The sequence below is a fragment of the Agelaius phoeniceus genome, chromosome 6 (assembly GCF_051311805.1).
Source record: "Agelaius phoeniceus isolate bAgePho1 chromosome 6, bAgePho1.hap1, whole genome shotgun sequence".
Classification (NCBI taxonomy): domain Eukaryota; kingdom Metazoa; phylum Chordata; class Aves; order Passeriformes; family Icteridae; genus Agelaius; species Agelaius phoeniceus.
The window spans coordinates 50574927-50594667 of record NC_135270.1 but is presented as its reverse complement, the minus strand read 5'-3'; the positions used below and the strand labels follow the sequence as shown (position 1 = coordinate 50594667).

The 19741-nt window shown below is 36.0% G+C and overlaps 1 long non-coding RNA gene across 2 annotated transcripts in view; it reads right to left on the bottom strand.

The window, feature by feature from the left end:
* LOC129122235 (uncharacterized) overlaps positions 1–18338 on the bottom strand; it is a 54680-nt gene extending 36342 nt beyond the window's left edge. For both annotated transcript variants that reach the window (XR_013182589.1, XR_008534535.2), the window contains exons 1-2: positions 18161–18338; positions 13668–13726 (exon numbers count right to left, since the gene is read on the bottom strand). This is a non-coding gene — a long non-coding RNA (uncharacterized LOC129122235). The remainder of the gene's footprint in view (positions 1–13667; positions 13727–18160) is intronic.
* Positions 18339–19741: the final 1403 nt, after the last annotated feature.

Sequence of the window (19741 nt, the reverse complement as noted above, 5' to 3'; positions counted from 1 at the left end):
GGCAAGCAGTGCAACTGGAAATCTTTTTGACAGTGTGTCATTGGCTGTTGGGGGCTTAAGGACTGTCTTTTAGGGCTATAAGGAGGGTTAGTCATACTCTTCCATCATTTTGCTTCTCTCTATATATTCATCTCTGTTGACCATAAATAAAATCCTTTGTCAAATCCATGAAAATTTCAAAAGGTGAAAGCAGAAGTAGTTCAGAGAAATTAAATAGCATACATCTTGGATCCTGGATCAGTTACTCCTGCATCAACACTCTGAACTCCCTATGCTTTTCTGAAGCTTATCATATGTATCAAAAATTTTTCCTTCTGTCTTTCCTCCTCACTTGCATGCCAGCTTTTTTTCCTTCCAATTTGAATTTTTCCTTCTAAAAACTCATCCCCTTCATCAGAAGAGAATTTGATTTATGTGCCAAGACCTGAGGAATTGCTATGCTCCCTTCTAAAACTTTTGTTTCTATTTCCATGAATTTAGTACTAACTCTAGATATGTGAACTTTTGATGTGTTAAATTATCATCTAATGTGTTAAATTATCTGATGTGTTAAATTATCATCTTCTGTCTTTTGCCATGCCCTGTATGCCTTCCTTTGGATTTGCACTTGAAGATGCACTCACCTGAAAACATACTCCAGACTCTGCAGTGAAAGAATGAAAAGGATGAATAAATGAATTCTGCTTGAAGTGACAGTATGTATTATGAAAGAAGTTTTAATTTCAGATAATAAAGACTGAACCCTACTCTCCAGAGGCCTGTGATAATGAGCAGACTAATGGTGGCAAACCCCACCTCTCAAAGATACTGCACTGTGTTCATGGGCTCAGCACTGAACCAGCAGTGCCCTTTATTTCTTCCTCTTTGGATCTGGCATGTGTCAGTTGAGGTATCCAGAGACAGCACAGATGCCCAAACGTGGGCAGGAAGCCAGGTTGCAGGGCTTACAGTATAAATATATATTTTTTTTAACTTCATGCATACCCTTTTTCCCAGTAAGTGTGTTTTTCGGGCTTAGAAACTCTGTGTTCTTAGCTATTTTAAGAAACCTGAAGGGTGAGAGATGGAGAAGCAGCAGACATGTTGGCAACAAAGATCGCTCCATGAACAGAATGCCAAGATTAAAAACAACCAAGGGAAAAAAGGAAAAAAAAAAAAAAGGAAAAAGGAGGGATACCTTTGACTTTTTCTTGCTCTTTCATCTCAAAAAATTGGCTCGTCTGAAACTGTTGGTTTCTGGCAAAGATTTGATATCAAATGAGAGAAATAGCATGTTCCTGAAGCAAGGTGATTTCCAAAGTGAGGCTAGATGTGCATTCAGCTTCTTCTACTTGGCAGCTATCATGAAGGGCAGAAAGATTTACCATTTCTTCAGAGGGTATATAACAGGGTTGCCCCAATCTGTCAGGAAGTGTTAGAACTCAGTAAGACTTGAAGTGGGATTTAAAAGTTACTGAAGCTCATTTGTTCACAATGTCAGGTGTGGATCCACCCCAATCAAAATAAAAGATAGGAAGAAGGAAATATTGCAGAGTCCTAAAGGGAAGTTCTTCACACAACCAAGATTAGTGAGAACACTAAATAAAGAGGGAAAATGCAGAGAAGTCCTTGCAGTTACTGTGTATCAGCTGATCTGTTGGACCATAGGCACATGAATTCTGTTTGTCTATACCAAATGTAAAAGGGTAGTTATGCATTTTATATTTACAGTGTATGTGTGTGAGAAAGAGGAAGAAAGAGAAGAAAAAGAAAGAAAGAAAGAAAGACAGAAAGAAAGACAGAAAGAAAGAAAGAAAGAAAGAAAAAGAAAGAAAGAAAGAAAGAAAGAAAGAAAGAAAGAAAGAAAGAAAGAAAGAAAGAAAGAAAGAAAGAAAGAAAGAAAGAAAGAAAGAAAGAAAGAAAGAAATAGAAAGAGGGAGGAAATGAGAATGTTATTTATAATGTCAAACTGATTTTTGGATGCTGCCTTACAGTTTGTATGAGAACATAAGGATGGGATATTAACTAAGGCTCTACATAGGGTTTTTGCATTTTTAAGAAAAAAGAAAGCTAAAAAATAACACTGCATAACCTCTACAAAATGGGTCACAACTGGACTAGAAGTAATTGCAGAAGTCCCATTTTGTCTAACAACATTTCTCCAATGGTCTGTCCAGATTTCTGTCTAATCTAATCTATCCATACGCCTATCACTTTGAAAATGACTTGCCATTTTTCACATTTTATTAATGCACCTTTGAAAATTCAAAATATGATTCAGAAGCAGGAAATGGCCTTGTGAAACAAAAATAATAAGTAAAAGCACATGCCTAAATCTGCACTCTGTCTTACTATACAAGAATTAAAATGCATACTGCATCTCAAAGATCTTTTTTATTCTTTCAAAGCAAGAACTAATGGAATAAGGGAAAGAAAAGTTTCCACGGCCCAGATATGTCTTTGCTGAATCACTTTGTAAGGTGTGGACAATTGAGTCATAAACTTTCACACTACAGATGGCTGTGTTTCTTTCATAGTGAATCAAGCTCTAAAAGATCTGTGACACTTTATGTTATATGTTAACTAGAGAGGCATATTATGTAAAAAGCACATAGGGTTTCACATGCACTAGTGCTCTCTGCACAAGAGAGCATCATTTTCAATATTCACTCATAAAACCAGCTTCCATTTTTATTTACTAAATTTCTTGTGCAATTGCCTGAAGTACATTCATACTGCTATCAGACTTGCTGGAGATCCTGCTTTGTAGAGCTTCATAAATTTATTAAATGCATTCATTTATATCCCATAATTTTATTTTTTTTTACTTTGAAATAAAAAAAATCAACACATAATATCTTTCTAGATTGACACCCCAACTAATACTACTTTAAGAAATGGAAGAAAAGACAAGCAATTTGATATATATATATATGTGTTTTCCCACATGGTAAAAGTGTCCAAATATTTTAGGCACATTTTAGAATTTTAGAGTTAATATGACAATGCAAAAATACTTGCTGTCTATCTTAAACCAAATCTCTCTTCAATACAAGGCCTTACAACAGAAATGCTAATACCTGTTAACTACAGGTGCACAATGTACAGTTACAGTGACATTCTAAGGGTTTAAGAGCTCCAGTAAAAATTTCTATTTACATTTTTACTGCAAGTATGTTCCTTATAAACATTAATTTTAAAACCAGTAAAAAAAGCTTAAAATCAGGCTTCTCCAGCTGACAGGTGGTTCTGTGCCCATGAGCTGAAGGGCAGTCACTGAAGAGGATCAATAGATAGAACAAAGATTAACACTTTGTTTGAGCAGAGAACATTTTGTTCTCATTTTTCTGAACCAGTAGAAGATTTTTACACACTGCAAAATTTGTTTCTAAGGCAATTATAAATAACTGTGTATTTAAAACAAATAAAAATGATAGGGAAAAAAAGATTACTACAGTCCACCTCTCAAGATATATATACTGTTCTTTGGACACTACTGCTTCGCATGAACCTATAATTTGTTATTGAAGAGGACATTTTCTTAATTAGAAAATGGACTGTATTCATTACTATGCTACCAGCCAGAAAGGGGCTGATGCTGGGGATTAATCCCTGCATTTTTGAAACTTTTTCTTCAAAAACTGTGTCATCTGAGATTTTCTGGAGATGTAAAAATGTGTCAGGCTGAATTAAAAACTATGCTTTAGATCAAGCTGGCTAAACATCTTGACCCAGCAGATAAAAAGTTCTTGGAGTAACTGAAAGATCACATTTCTGTCACATCTCTAGGTGCACAAATTAAAGGAAACAGTAAAAATAGGCAGTGGATAAAAAGACAGACACAATCAGAACAGAAGTTTTCAACTCTCACTATCTTTTGAGATACAGATTACTTCAAACACACTAAAGATTCCACACGGATGATTGGCTTGATCACTAATCTAAGGTCTCATGATTCAAAGATTGTTATTAACACTTTTTAGCTTGAAGTAAGAATCATATTTCCTAATATATAATCTATATAAGCACTAATATACTTAATTTGATTTTTTTTTTCAGTTTTTATCATATCCCCTCAACCAGGTTGTCTGTGCTGAAAGGGTCCATGCTAAGTCTGTTTCACAGACACCATTATTCCCATTCATCTGAAATTTCTGACAAAAGACAAACTTTTGCTGCCATTCGGTTCCCAACTGAAGGCTAAAATTGCAGGTATGGTGTCTGTTTTAGCATCTCTCAGATCTTAATTCTGTTGTGATCTCTAAATACCTTGAGGTATTTAGACGTAGTAGATGAGTCACCTAAGACATGGAAAATGTGTTTCATTATGATGACACAGAATCTGCGAATTGTTCTCACTTAAACTGCAGCTCTGTAATGTTTGCTACCAGTCTTCAAAGACATTTGAGCCCATTTTGCCCAAACGAGCCACTGTGAGCTCTTTCCTTTTGTCTTATCTCCCTTACATCACTCTGGTGTTTCAGGTGTGCATCAGAACCTCCTGCAGTTTTCTGTTTATTGCACATAAGCTCTTTTACATGTGGCACAACTGGAGTTTCAGACACTCACTCAAAATAACCTGCTCGTTAACTTAATTCTACACCCACATCTTTAGACAGATTATGAAGGTCTTGCAAACTAATTTGTCCCACATAATTAGGTCCTGAGAGCTTTGCAATATACTTTCTTACTATGCTTTAAATTCCAAAAAAAACCCTCTTTGGAGGTAATTTGACACATAAAATGCATGCAGTCCTCAGTGTGTTTGCCACATGTTCTGCTGTTTCCTGCTATGTTAATATGCCCTTTCATCATTTCCTCTCACCACATCCTCTTGACTGTGCTTCTTTCACCCCCTCCTCCACACACTTTCACTGACTTATCACTACTCCTCAGAGAGTTTCACTTACACTAGGAAGTAGCATCTGTAATAGAACCAGTTGGTTATAATTTAGAGAAGAAATTATGGCAAATAATCAACATTTTGAGTTTTAGATCAGAATATTTTCAGGGCAACTTTCAACTTCTGTTTCTACTCTTTTTGTTCCAGCCACAGCTAATTATCTTCTTGTCTGCGTTCATACCACATTGAACAAGCCCATTGAAATGCATTTTACTGGCAAGTTCAGAAAGATTGAAAATGAGTGCTAACAAAATGATGCTTTCCTGAGCAAGGGCAGGTTTTGATAGACTTACTCAAGTAGGAAACAATATGATCTCCCAAGGAATAGAGTACCAAAAAGTGGATGTTAAAAGTGCTCCCAATAGAATCCTTAACTCCCTTGCCAAAAGACATTTAATGTGCAACCATCTCTACTGTAAAACAAATGCTGAAGAGGTGCAGTCAGTGATATTTGCACAGGTTCATTCTCATTAAAGGCTTTTATAATAGCATTCACTCTGGTGTAAACTTTTAAAAATTGACTTCTAGATCTATTAATCCCCTTCATCTCCTTCTCAGGAGCTTAATGTGTGACATTGTAGCTAAAAGGACTAGTTTGGGCCTTAGAAGAATAAATGGGAATACAGAGTAGAAGCAGAAACGTTACATGTGCTTTTAATAGCAGTGGGAGCAGTCCTAGAAGGGTTGGAAAGATTTTGGAGCAGGAAAGACTTCAGAGATGGAATTGGAGGAGGACTCAGAGTGAAGATGTAAATAACTTTGAGTAATGCAAAGGACAACTTGATTACGGTTTAAGCACATCTCTAGAGAAATATAAGGATTTAATACAAGGGGAATCTTCATCCAGAAGGAAAAAAAAATTAAAATTTCTACAAAATTGCAAATATCAACAGCTAAAGACTAAATTTGTATTCCAGATTCTCAGTGTTAACAGCATTGAAACCTCTAGGTGAAACCTCTAAGTGAGGTTTAGGGTAGATTATCCCCCAATGCAATTATCAAATGTGTTGAAAAAGATAATACTTATCTAATGATAGCTGTTAGATTTGAAGCAAGAGTTAATCCAGAGAAGGTCTATAGCCTGAAATATGCAGATAAAATTTTTATTTTGGTCTACCTTGTTTCTAAAAAGAATTGTTGCGGTTCTTCGCACACTTGTGGGAGGGCACACTTGTGATACTCCTTAGGCTGTGGCGCTCCCAGCCTGGTCACTGCACAGCCAACATCCCCAGCAACAGCTTTCTACCTCCCATTAAGTGAAAGAAAGGGAGGGACTCTCAGGAGAATGTAACTGTTGAATGCCTACGCAGTGAGACCCAGCGTTGTCTCTCTTCTGGCAGCGTCAAGGATTCCTCTGGAGTCAGAAGAGCTTCTGAATTATGATTCAAAACAGCAGCATTAAAAACCTGCACCTTCTTTTTGACTGTACATGAAGTCTGGGATCCTGATGATACGTAGTGGGATGGCAGGACAGCCATCCACAAGCATTCTGTCTTTGCAGACCCTACTCCTTTCCTATAACCAGAATGGAGGCTGTATGTGCAAAAATGAGAGGAATGCTGCTTCTCTGTTTTCTCCTCAAAATCACACATTCTGCTGTGACCTTCCCTTGTGCTGTTTCACTTCCCTTGTTTATTTCTATCTCTTCACCTTGTTTGCAGAGTAGAAAGCCAGGATGTGAGAGGAATTGCTGGGATCCCTGCCTAGTGCAGAGAATTCTGCTCCTGGGGCTATTTTCTACCCTGATGGATCTGCCCACAGCTCTGCCTCTGCAGTGGATGTTTCCCAGGGTCTGCATTGGCTCAGTTTGTTCAGGCTTCATCACTAAACATCATGTTATACATTGGGATAATGCTTCTGTGCTGAGTGTATGCATTTGCCTAGCTGTGTGGGCACAACAGGCAGGATTAAAAGTGTTTTCCAAGGTTCAGCACTGAGCATATAATGACTGTCACAGGGGAGAGCCACTTCCCTAAATGATGAAAGAGCAACACGCCATTACACATTATTTAAACACTCTCTGACATCTCCTGCAAATGCATAGCCACAGTGGAGTGGCAAAGTGTGTCTTGCCACACAGCTACAAAAAAATCCAGTGTTTACTGCACTGAGGACAAGCATCCTCAGACCATGTCAGGCAGAGCATTATTACAGAGATTATGGACTACTCCTCATTCACCATGAAACCTGCCTTCCTCACTTCACTGTTAGAGGCCAGAGCAAAAACTATACTCCAATACTGAAGAGTTGGAAAGACCACCCTTTTCCTCTTTGCTTATCCCTCATCTATGGTTAGCACAGGAGACAGCATTAGCTCAGCACTAAAAGGGATGTTTTCACCAAGAGTAGATTAACTTCTGTTTGCCAAAAGCAGAAGACCTGTTGGTGAGTGCTGCAAGAGTCTGATGAAGTGGGATGCACCCTGGCACTGTGACCTAGCACTGAGATAGAATTTCAGAACTTTCCTGACCTGGCTGACACAAAATTATCCTAAGTGAAGATGGAAAAGATGAATGAAAATGTATGAGGCTGAAGATACCCTTTTGAATGGAGTTTTTTTTCATGATATTATGGAAGCAGGATTTAAGTATGTGCCCCTGATCTGTCTTGTGCATGTACATAAAGCACTACTATGCAAATCCTAGTTTAGAAGAAAAGTTTATCTTGACTTGTGCAACTAAACATCCCTGAAATCAGCAGGTACCACGAACAATACCTATTTAACAATAGAAACACTTTGTATTTCACTTCACAGTTACCTCTGAAAATAACTGGGATTTCAGACTGAACAGGAAGGTTACACCAGCCACATATGAATTGATGTTTATTCTTAAAAATAATAATTAATCTTTCTAAATGTCAATCTATTTATATACAACAGAAATGAGTCACTCTTATTTCACATTAATGAGGAACCATCTTCTTAATGGCTTATGCAGACACAAATATGCTGCTTTCTTGAAGAACACAGCAATATAGAAAGAAACACTTCTGTTAAAATTCATGCATAATCAAAACAAATTGAATATCCACTTTTATTTCCATAGGGAACAGAGCTATAAAGATTAATGCTAGACAATGATATTTAATTAAAGGTTATTTACTTTATAAGTACTTCCATGTTTTCAAGAGTGGTCTCCTCATTTGAGACAGGAAGGTGTAATGCATTTCTGAGCCATCTCACAGTCGTAGGTGGGGGAGACCAGTTCTGATCACAGCACAGTGCTTACAGCGATACTGACAAACTGTCTAGAAAAATTTTTCACATTAAAGAATTCTGGTGTTAAAGAATTTAAATGCATTTTAATTGACTTTTCAAAATTCCATTTTTTATTCACAAACACACCTGAACAAAATAACAGGAATTCATTTTTATATGCATTATTCTCTCTGATGGCATGTTGTTGTACTGTACATATACTCCTCTCTTCATTTTTGAGAAACAAAATAAAAGGTTATGCTCTTCCAGGTAATAACCAAATAAGTTTCCTTTCCTTGGGGACTATGCTGTTGCTGCTTTCCAGACTATTTCTTTTTTTAATAAATTGCTAAATACTCAGTGAAATTAGAGGAACTAGTTTGTGTATGAATGCAGATACTGACATGAGGAATTAAAGGGAGTACAGAAGAAAATTGCACTGCATGGCACTTTCATTTGTTTTTTGAGGCTAAAATTTACAATTAGACTTTGGAACACCAATTTCTGAGAGAAGATTTATTTTTAGAATGCAAGAATTGTTGGGATATATGTAGCTGATGATTGTTTCTCATCAGTGTGAACACATAACCCCAAACCCAACACTTTCAATAACAGTTGTATTAGCCATCTACAGCTACAAGACTGCTTAAAATACACAAATAAAATGGCTTTATTTGGATTGTAATTAACATGGCAAATATCGCAATATTCTACAGGAAACAAACATTCCCAATCTATGTATTTTATTTCTTCTGACAACTGGCAAAGTATATTTTACTGCAGAATGCTTTATTGCTTCTTAACTATTCACCCTACACAGTATACATAAAAGCTTAATGAGTATAGCTGCATAAAAACTAATTTTAATGCTTTTAAAATCAATGGTGAACAAAATGTTGTTTAGATTGTTTTTCAAACAACTATACCACATCTGATCCTTTGAGGAAAAGCAATTACTTCTTCTTGTCATAGCCAATACATTTCTTCATTCTCCCATTTCAGCTGTACCATTCTTAGGGACCTTTACACTAGCTACAATGCAAACAGTTAAACATTTGAGCAAATATAAAAGAATATTGTTATTAAATGTCTAATCAATAAAATGCCACTTCCACTAATAGGCTAGCAGTGAGGAGGGCAAGAGGAGGAAAAATAAAGTGTTTTTTTTTCCAAACTAACAAATAGTATATGCAAGTTTGACTAATGAAATATATCTTTAAGGAAAATTTACAGAAAAAAATTATAACAAAGGTATACAAAAATCTCTATAAAACAGATTCTATAATCTAGATTTAGCTCCTTCTTTTAACTACTCTGTGAGTAAATATAATATTTTTTGTATTTTATAAAGAAACATCAAATGTAATCATTTTTGTAACTTTCAGCTGCTATAAATCATTGGGAACTTAATGCACACCTAATTTATGCAATCGCTTTGGTAGCAAGGAAATCATCATTGTTTAGTGTTTTGTATCTCTGTCATTCTCTAACAGAGAATTTTATTACAGTAGGCACCACAATTGTTGAGAGTTTCTTAGCATTTATATTAACGAGACCAATTTTTAAGGTATGTAATTCAGTCATAAAAACTGAGATCACAGCCTGAAAGAGTTAGTTTGTGAATTTCCAAACATGCACGCGCACACACTCACAAAGACACACACATGCATTTTCTGGTTTAAATACTTGTTTTTCTTTCCCTTAACCTGTACTCCTGAAGTCTAAAAAATATATTCCTCCTTTTTTAGCAATTTTTGCAGGCCATCAGGCCAGAATACTGACCAGTTCTATGCTACAGTCAAAGAAATAAATAACAATAAAAACAACCAACCAAATGGCTGAGCTATTGAGGTTTATAAAGCATCCTTAACACATGCATGAAAGTCACTTTCCATATGCAGTTGCAATGCATTCAGTACTATGTTTCAGAAATAGAAAAACATACATCTTATTAAATGTGCACTGCTGTTCATAGGTTTTTTTCTAGACACATACATGAAGTGTGTATTGAATCCATAGTAAGAGTTGTGCAGAAACATTACTAAATATGCTTGTGTATAGCCCACATTCTCCTGTCATTGCCACACAGCCTCTGTTGGCAATGTTACAAGTAGGTGTTTCTTTAAAAAATCATGTTTCAGAAGTTTTTTGTGCAAGGGCTGCAGTTTCAAGCTCTGCTTTTACCACAATACTGCAGCTGGGTTTGGGGCAACTTGCTCTTACCACTGTAATTAATTCAGCCATTTGGAAAGAGGGTTTTGTGGAGCATTTGCTTAATCTCCTTCTGTAGCTGCCTGTCCCAGTAAAAATCTTCAACATCACAGGTCTTGTAATTTCTAAGCAGAGTTATGTAAGTGCTTCTTTTGTAATGATTTTGTTTCTTCCTTCAGCATGTAAATAGTTAGACAGCAATAGACACAACACAACCTGAGAACAAAAATACAGGCCCAGCCACTTCAGTAAGGAATTAAGTAAAAAATCAGGGGGATAAAGAAAAAAAAAAAAAAAAAAAGGAGAGAGATTAAATTTCAACTTTAAGGTAATAAAAGATGGAGATGGAGGTGCCAATGAAATCTGCCGAAACTAAATTTCAGAAGCACGGCTTTCTCATCTTGAAATGTTACACCCATAAAAGCAGCCTATAAAATTAATCTACCTGGAGATTTTCCATGTTAAATCAGCTCAGAAATAACTTTTGAGCACTTATGGCATTATATCTAAAATACATATTCTCCTGTTGTCCATATATCAAAATCCTGTATATTTTGAAAAATAAGCTCCGAGCTGCACTGAAATGTTTGTATTATAAGAAAGAACAGTAATAAAGTATATCACTTTCAGAGGGATTTGACATTTGTAAGCGTTCTCTAAAAATTTGCATTGGGTTGCAGTATTGGGTGAGTATGCTGCTTAAAGCTTCCTAAATTCACTTTTTTTGAAGATAAGTATATGGGACAGTGAAAGGCAAAAAAAAAAAAAAGGCAAAAAGCATATGTTTTCAACCTGCATCCAAAAATGAAAGTCCTAAAATGCTATTGTTACCTGTTAACCAGAGTGAAGCATGGTCCATTCATATAAACTCTCATTCTGTTTCCTCAAGGGAAAGGGACATTCAGTATGAGAAAGAGAATATGAGTGAAGTAATTTCCAAAGAAAACAAACATTTACTTCTCACAGGAAAATAATGTGCATTTTCAGTTTGTCAGAACTGAAAACAAAGAGCATTTAGATAACAATGTTCATATTCTAATCAATTTGCTCAAATCGGGTTTTGTAAAAAATAACATGAGGTTCATAATAATTTGTGCAAATTCAAAGGTAGCATTTTTTTCCTGCCTAGAAGGCTGTAATAGGCAAAGTAGCTGATACAAGTAGAGAAGGGAAAAAAGAAAAAAAAAAAAGGATGAGAAAAAGATTCCATACATTTGGGTCCTGTCCAAGAACTTTACCACATTTTGCAGATTCTCAGTTTTCAAATAAAGGTGTCTTAGCCCTTTGGATTGTGGAGATATTCCTGCCTCTGTAAATCAATGTGTTGTTTCTAGCCAGCCTTGCAGAAATCTGCCTACAGCCAGTCAGACAGAAACAATAGGAGTGACAATTATATGTACTCTTTTCCCTCCCTCCAAAATTATTGTGGTTTTGCCTTAAAATTGCATGGAAATTTTATTAAAGGATGTGTTAGTGTTCAAAACACTAAGTTAGAATTGAGCAGGGGTTGCACTGCAAAAGCACATATAACTAAAGTTTACAGACTCCTTTTTTTGCTTATACAATGTCAGTTTGTGTTACTTTTATCAACTGAGCATTGCAGATTAGTCAGGGAGATAAATTCTGTAAGGAAATAAATTTGGAATGAGCATTTGGATTTTATCAGGTCTGGATTTTTAGTCAAATATGGTGTTTCAGGCAAAGTTATTGAAAAGGGGAGAAAAAAGCCAGTTGCAGACTGAATTGAACCAAGTCAAACCACTGTTAATGCACTGCATTCCATGCAGGAAGCAGCTTCAGAAAATCTTGATTAATGTGATAAAAAATGTATTGGTGAAATATCTCAGCATTTCAACCGACATAGCTGAGTTCAGGACATGGTCCAATCCTTTCTTTTTTTTCATTTGCTCACCTGAAACTCCCATTAAAATCTATTTTGCCTTCATGTTCCAGCTGTTTATAAATTACCTTAATTTACTTCTCCAAAAATCCACCTGAACTTCAGTGAAACATTTGGTTTCACAATTTATCAAGTGTACAAAGGTGGTGTGGTACAGCATGTTGTTAATGTGCTTTATATTTCTGAATCTGGAAGCTCTCAGCGAGTTAAACATGTTCACTCACGTTTCTGACACATTTATCCGCAGAACGGGTTCAGAGGTGGACATTCTTTGATGTGAAATCAAGGTGCTACAGAATTCTGCAGAATCTATAGAAATACCTCCACAGATTTTGCCAAAAAACCTCAGCAGATTTATATTGGCCCTGCCAATGACTTTCTGTTTAACTTGTAATCAAAACAACTCAAACCCAGTTACTGTTTGCATATCTGCCAAGCCTCTCAATTTCAGCAGTAGGCAGCAGACTCTCAGTATGACAGCCTGTCTTTCAGATTCAAGCTGAATCTGCCAAGGCTCCACTACAGAGGCAACTGGTAAATTAAATGCCAACAAGCAAGGACATTCATGTACCTTTACACTCTGCACATGAAGAGACATCACAGGCCTCTTCATTCTAATGGGTGCTTTGTGTGTTTTGGGCTGCAAAGTAAAGAGTGCCTGCTCTTATGCATAATGAAACCATTGCATATATATTAGTTTAGCTGTATTGCTCTAATTCTATGGTCACAAATTACCTAAGAGGTTTTCCTGTTACAGAAAACCAGAAAATCCTTTTGTTAGTGAAATTAACCCACTGAAATAGAGCAGAGAAAGAAAAAAATCAACTTTTAAGCCCTCTTCCACCTAAAGACAGCAGATAACATTATGTAGCCAGGTTACAGCAGAGTCATTGTCAAGGGTAACCGAAAAAAAGAAACAGTCAAAATCATACTGTCAAATCTTTAATTCTCTTGTTCATAATATGGGCACGCTCTCTGATTCTGAAGAGGAGGATCTTTTTAAAACCATCAGTACTACTGATTATTCTTTATACCAAGCAGAAGATGTTAATTACATTTATGTAATATTGACTCTTATTAATACCTACAACTTGCATGAGACTTTTTGATTATTGATAGCTGATGCAGTCTCTATTGCCAAGCTTAGATTGTATTAGAGATTTTGAGTGCACAACCATAATACAACCAGAGATATTAATACCACTGAGCATAAATAACAGTACTTGACAGACTCAAGTAGGGGGAAAAGCACTAACACTGGTTACTCTAATGGATAGAATAAATGATAGAATCATATAATGAGTTTACAGCAGCCAGGTTTAGTGAAATCTATTTCTGAAGTAGGAAGGGAGGGGGGAAAAGGTAGTAGTTTTGGTAACAGAATGAGGGTATGAACACATTAAAAATTAACAGGGTGTTTTCAGATAATTGAAAGAAAAAGCACCGGCATGGGAAATTTAGCTGTTGTAACTCACATGGCTCTACAGTGGGCATTATCACTGTATCCTGTCATGGATTTAATCTGCCATCACACCTGTAAATGAAAGAAAGAAGTATGATTTTCCCAAGAGTTCCTACAATAACATGAAAGGGTTTTCTTTTTCTTTTTCTTTTTTTTTTATACAGTGGGGGAGAGAAATATTCAGTTATTGTTGTGCAAGTGTCTTTTTTATTTACTGTAATTTGGCAGACACATCTCTGCAAGATTTCAGAGTTAAGAAAGTGGAAAACTTTGACATTCCTTTGACTTGAGCGGGTTGAGATATATCTTCTTAGTAATTGTAGAAAAATATTATATTGTTGCAGCTGCCTGGTGATAGCAGTGAACTGTGCTTCATTTTACAGTGCCAGTTCTTCCTTTCTCCACTTCCATCCAGCATCTGCAGTACTTACCTTTGTCACACCAAGATTTACTTTAGCTGGAACTTTGTCAGGTATCCCCAAAAAGATGACAAACTAAAATGAACCTATAATTGTAATATGAGCCTGAAGGCATGTACTTGGTGGGAAAGAATTCACCTTCTATGGACACACACATGGGGGTAATATTACATGGATATTTGCAATTCCAGACCTCACAATTTTGTTAACCAATGAGTAAATCAGTAGGCAACCAGTCATGCTCTTTTGATGTGTGACATAATCTTTAGCTTGAACTCGTCATTTCTTGATTTTATGTCATTTCTAGGGCCTGATGTAGTGTTCACCGAAGCTACAAGAAAAACTCATGTGAATCATAGAGACTGCAACATCAGGTCCCTGAATCAGTCCTTCCCCTTCCATTTATTAACAGTATTTTGTAATTACGTAAGTGAAATCTGTCAATAATAATATGTGCTTAACAGTGGAAGTTTAGGCATGTGTGCTTCAAAATTAAAAAAAAAAAAACCACAGCTTCAGAAATCCTTGTGTTCTCAAGTTCCCTTTTTCTCTACTCCTTTATTTCAGCCACCTGTCTGTAGGCTGGAAGTTTGTTGCTGGCGAGCCTGAGATAGGGATGGTGCAGCCAGTAGGACCGGCAGCTGAAAATCTCATGTATCTCTGGTATATAAAGACACGCTATCCCCTCCCTGAGGCCTACCTAAGTTAGAACATAAAGTGCAAGTACATACAAGTTAAAAATAATGAAACTTCTCCAGTTTCCCGGAGCTACTGAATTTGACTTCTGCGAACAGATATTTCGATGTAAATATTCTCCCAAACCTAACTTTAAACAATCCAGTTCTGTTTGTCTCTGCTAGATGTGTTTTGTTAAAGCCTTTTTTTTTCTTTTACAGTAAAAAATTCTCATTGAAAAAATGATTAATAGATGCAGTTTAGGGAACAAAAAAAACAAAAAAACCCCAAAACCAACAAAAAACCAAAACAGAACAAAACGCACACATACATAGTTTTCACTAATAATAGGGTAATAATTTCCTAGTTTGCATTCTGACCCACCCGAGGGCAACTGGCTTGGGGCTGGGGGAGGGGAGCAGAGCTGTGTGATTAAAGGGTTAATATTCAAATGAGAAATTTGCAAGGCCTGCATAATGGAACTGCCACCCTGATAACAATAGGAATTTTTAACAATATCGAGCCTTGTTAGCAAGAGAGTTACAAGCATTGAGGGCAATCAGTGTGTCTTGTCAGTTTCTTTTTATCTACCATCTCCAACCGCCAAGGAACCGAAATGAAGCACTTTGGAATTATCAATTTCAGCCACATTTGCATAACAAAGCCCCCGAGGAAGAGGCATGATAAATGTGAAGGACCCCTCTTGGAAAAGGAACTGTCAACCGCGCCCCGAAAGATTCTCCGACCGAGCGCATTCTCGGGGATTGTAGTCAGCGAAAATAAAATGAAAGCATTAAAGAAAGTCATTCTCTCAGAGAGAAAAATCTCCCCCTCTGCACAGAGAGAACTGGATGAAATGACATTATGCATATGAAAATGTCCAGAAAGATGTTTGATTTATGTATGCATTAGATGCAAATTCCATTACCGCACGCGCGCTGTTGTGTGATTTGGCTCTGAACACATCACTGCCCTGATCAAATCTGATCTCATTAATTCCGACAAGGAGAGAGAGAGGGAATTGAGAAGAATTTATGGCCTGGACACTTGAAAGAAGTAAATTGTAATTCTGTTTAAAGCTGTAGCGAACCTTTTAAACACCTTTTATTGTAGAAAAAAGCACTTACTTTTATAACACTGTTAGAACTTACTTAATCTTGTACTTGGAACTTCTAGTCCTCATTTAAAAAAATCTATGACCTTGTTTGGTGGGGGGGTGGGAGAGGAGAGAGAGACAGAGACAGAGACAGAGAGAGAGAGAGAGAGCAAAAAATACGCCTGTCTTAGACTGAAATCCAGCAGAAGCATCATAATAATATGATCAAAGAGGACCTATTGACTATCTGAATAATCGTGTGAAAATTGTGCTCTGCTGGTGTATGTTTATTTTTAAACAATCTTTTAATATCCTCAAATCAAATGTCAAATACTTTACAAGTGTTTTTATGAGAGATAGACATTGCATGCTTAAAAATGTTATTAATTGTGATCTAGATTAAAAAAAATGAGCACATGTTTTATAACAATATTCTCAAGCACTGCAGTGGTGTCAGCTAAAACTGATATGTGTTCCATTCTGAGATACAGACAATTTAAAGACAAAAAAAAATCCATATCTTTGCTAAAAAGGAAGTATATTACTGTAGGGGGAAAAAAATGTTTCTTACATTAATAAAGATTCTTATCCTTGTTTTGCTCCTGAGAAAGACCTTAATAACTCATTTCCTCCCTTCATGAAAGATAATCACCCTTCATGGGTGAGATATCCTGTATTTACTTGATACCAAGTGTAAAACTGAAATAGTGTCTCAATATGTTATTGCATTGTATAATCAGTGTTCCTCCCCCAACATTCATGAACCCCTAGGGTGCTTCATAGCCTAGAATAGTTTCATTTCTGTTATGCATCTTCCGTTTTAGTGAGATATGATGAAGTACCTCCCCAGAAAAGAAGAGAGAGGGAGAGAGTGAAAGAAAAAAAAAAAAAAACACAAGTGCCCCTTGATTCCTAAAATCTTAGTTGCCTATTACGATTCATTTACAGAGAAATGAATGATTTCTGCAGTCTCCCCAATGAAGCCTGCAGCTTTCTTTGATAATCTGATCCAATTGAAGTAACTGTTGAGCAAATGTTACCCAAAGATAAAGAAAACTTACAATTTATTGTATATATAAACACAACACAATAACTTGTAAGTAAACCACGTGAACACAAAACTTGCAGGTAAACCATGAGGATGTATTTTAAGCATCATTCACATTTTCAATGGTTAATATTGATTTCTTGCAGAGGTTTTTTTCTCAATCTTTCCTCACGCAGAAACTATGTGTTTACATATCCAAAGGCAGAAAAATGTTACCCTTTGAAATGTTATTTTAGTATTTTTGGCTACCAAATTCAATCATTAGCTTATAAAAAAGGGAACACAGACCTGATTTATGTAGAAATTTCAATGGAATCCTAAGTATGCATTCAAAAATCACTTTGCAGAAACATGCAGACATTATAATATATAAATGAGTACAGATATATCCTGTCATTTTATTATTGTGTCCTCACTATGTACACATTTCTGTAGAAGTATTTGAAAGTGCTTATGTGTACATGAAAAATAGCAGAGAAATACATTTTGTAAGCTTATAATAAAGTGGGCATTTGTTAAGGTGAATATGAATGCTGCTTTTTAACTGTACTAAATCGAGTACACTGAAACATGCAGTGTGCATTGTGCTGAGAGCATGAAACAACTTAGCAATTTGTATATCTAAAATATAATTATGTACGATGCAATATTTATCTGACCGAGAATTCTAAAGAATTATTTCTTCTGAATAAGCACTCTTTCCATTATTAACTAGAGTGTGGATTACTTTACGTTATGTTTAAGGGGAAAAAAAATCACTCAGAATATTCCTTGCGTGTTGACTTTCAGAAAATTAGAACAGTGTGAGAGAAACTGTAATTGCAAAATTTGGTTTGGTGTTTTACATAAGGTTATCTCCCTCCTCCTGCATACCCTTTAACATATCACTGAATGCATTTTATTAAAATATTCAAGCCACCTGTCCATTTGAAGCTGTTTCAGTTATCACCCAAAAATAAAAGCAATTTTGTACTTCAGCACACAAGAACCCAGAAATAAGTTTCCACTACTGGTGGCTAATTAAGCAGACTGGGCTTGCTGTCCCTTTAAAAAAAAAAGACGAAGGAAAAAAAAAAGCCCAAGCCAAACCACAACAACAACAAAAGAAACCACATCCTTTTTGCCACCCTAACCCCTCCTCCTGGTCCCCCCCAAATACACACAGAGACACACAGACTACCCTTCAATGAGTGGTTCAGGCTCCCTGATTAAGGTCATGCCGTTTGTTCATTACTGGCCTGGCTAATGTGATTGAATTGGAACAATACCTTTGAACTCCTTGGCTCTGATCTGCATACTAATTGACTCTCTTGTCCTTGGTAGTGACCTTGACAGGCTTTCCACCACTCTCAGAATGGCTGACCAGTTTCTTATCAAAAGTTCCTAGTAAAAAAAGCCCCAACCCCAAAATACGAATTAGTCATTTATACTACTTCTCTCTGTATTCATATTTCCTTATATACCACTAGAAAAAGCAAAATTTTTACTCCCTAGCTCCCCCTGGATGCTTATTAATACTTGAAAATCACAGTGTCACTTTAAAGTACTGAAACAGTGACAGCATTGTTTTGAAAGAGTTCATTGTTGCAGCTCAAAACACATTTTACTCATATTTTCAGGTGGCTTTTTTCCTTGTTACACAAAGAGTTGCAGTTTAACTCATGGACCTTTACATCATCAAAATTTTTCTTTTTTTTTTAATAGAAAAAAAAATCTTTGTTGTAGCCTAAGAAAACAGTACAAATTAGTTTCCTTTTCAGAATTTACATTAGCATGCTAACAGTCTGCATTTCAACAGGTTCTAAAGTAATAGAAATACTGTGGTTTCAAACAAAACAAAATCAAGCCATGCAGAACACTGCATCTAGAAAATGCCAGGTTTAAGGTAGTGAGCTAAGGATTTTACTTTTCTATCTCTGGGGCTCTTAGAGCAATGTATTTCTCTAGAGAGACAAGATTTCTATACAGAAGACATTATTAAGCACTGCACCAATATTTATGAAAGAAGCATTACAGGAGAATATTCTTCTGACTGGAAAGGAGAGGTTTACTTCACTTTTACTGGAGTGGAAGTCTTCCTTGTGAGACAAGTGTCATCCTCAGTGAACTTTTATTCTTAAAGTAACAAAGTAATAGCTAAATCAAACTAAAATTACATATCACCAAGAAAAAAGAGATGGAAAGTATGGGAATGAATGTACTTTGTCAGGCGGTCCACGAAGATCCGCTTTAAGAAAATCTATATTTTTTCTTTAATATTCATTCTTACTTAAGATGAAATCTACTGCAGAAAAACAGCTGGAATTTTAAAATCATTTAATAACACCTTGCACTTCTCTAGGTTCTCAAAGGGCTTTAGAAATATGAAGGAATTAATATGTAATATTACCAGGTGAACTATTATTATAGAACATTAATAATAAACTGCAAATATACAAATGGTAAATCAAACTACAAAAATTTTAGCACACATTTTTCATGTAATTTCCACTTTTATTCTGCTTGGGTGACCAGATCAGCTGTTCTGAAAAAAGTCTCAAAACAGAGGCTTTCACTACAGAGAAATTATTTTTTTTCGTTTTTAAGGCAATAATATCCAAGTACTTTGACAGACGAGAGCTCACAAATTTGGCATCCAGTTCAAAACCATTATAGAAATAAGACATAAAATTCAGATCTTGGCCCAAACTTCCCTGAAAATTCAAGAACAGCCTGAATCAAAAACTCCAGTACGAATTCCAAAATTTTATTACAAAGGAACGTGTGGGGCTTGGTTTGGTTCCTATGACTGCTTCTGCTCAATACAGGAGTATGGAGACAGGTTTCTCATGGCCCCACTCGAGTCTGCA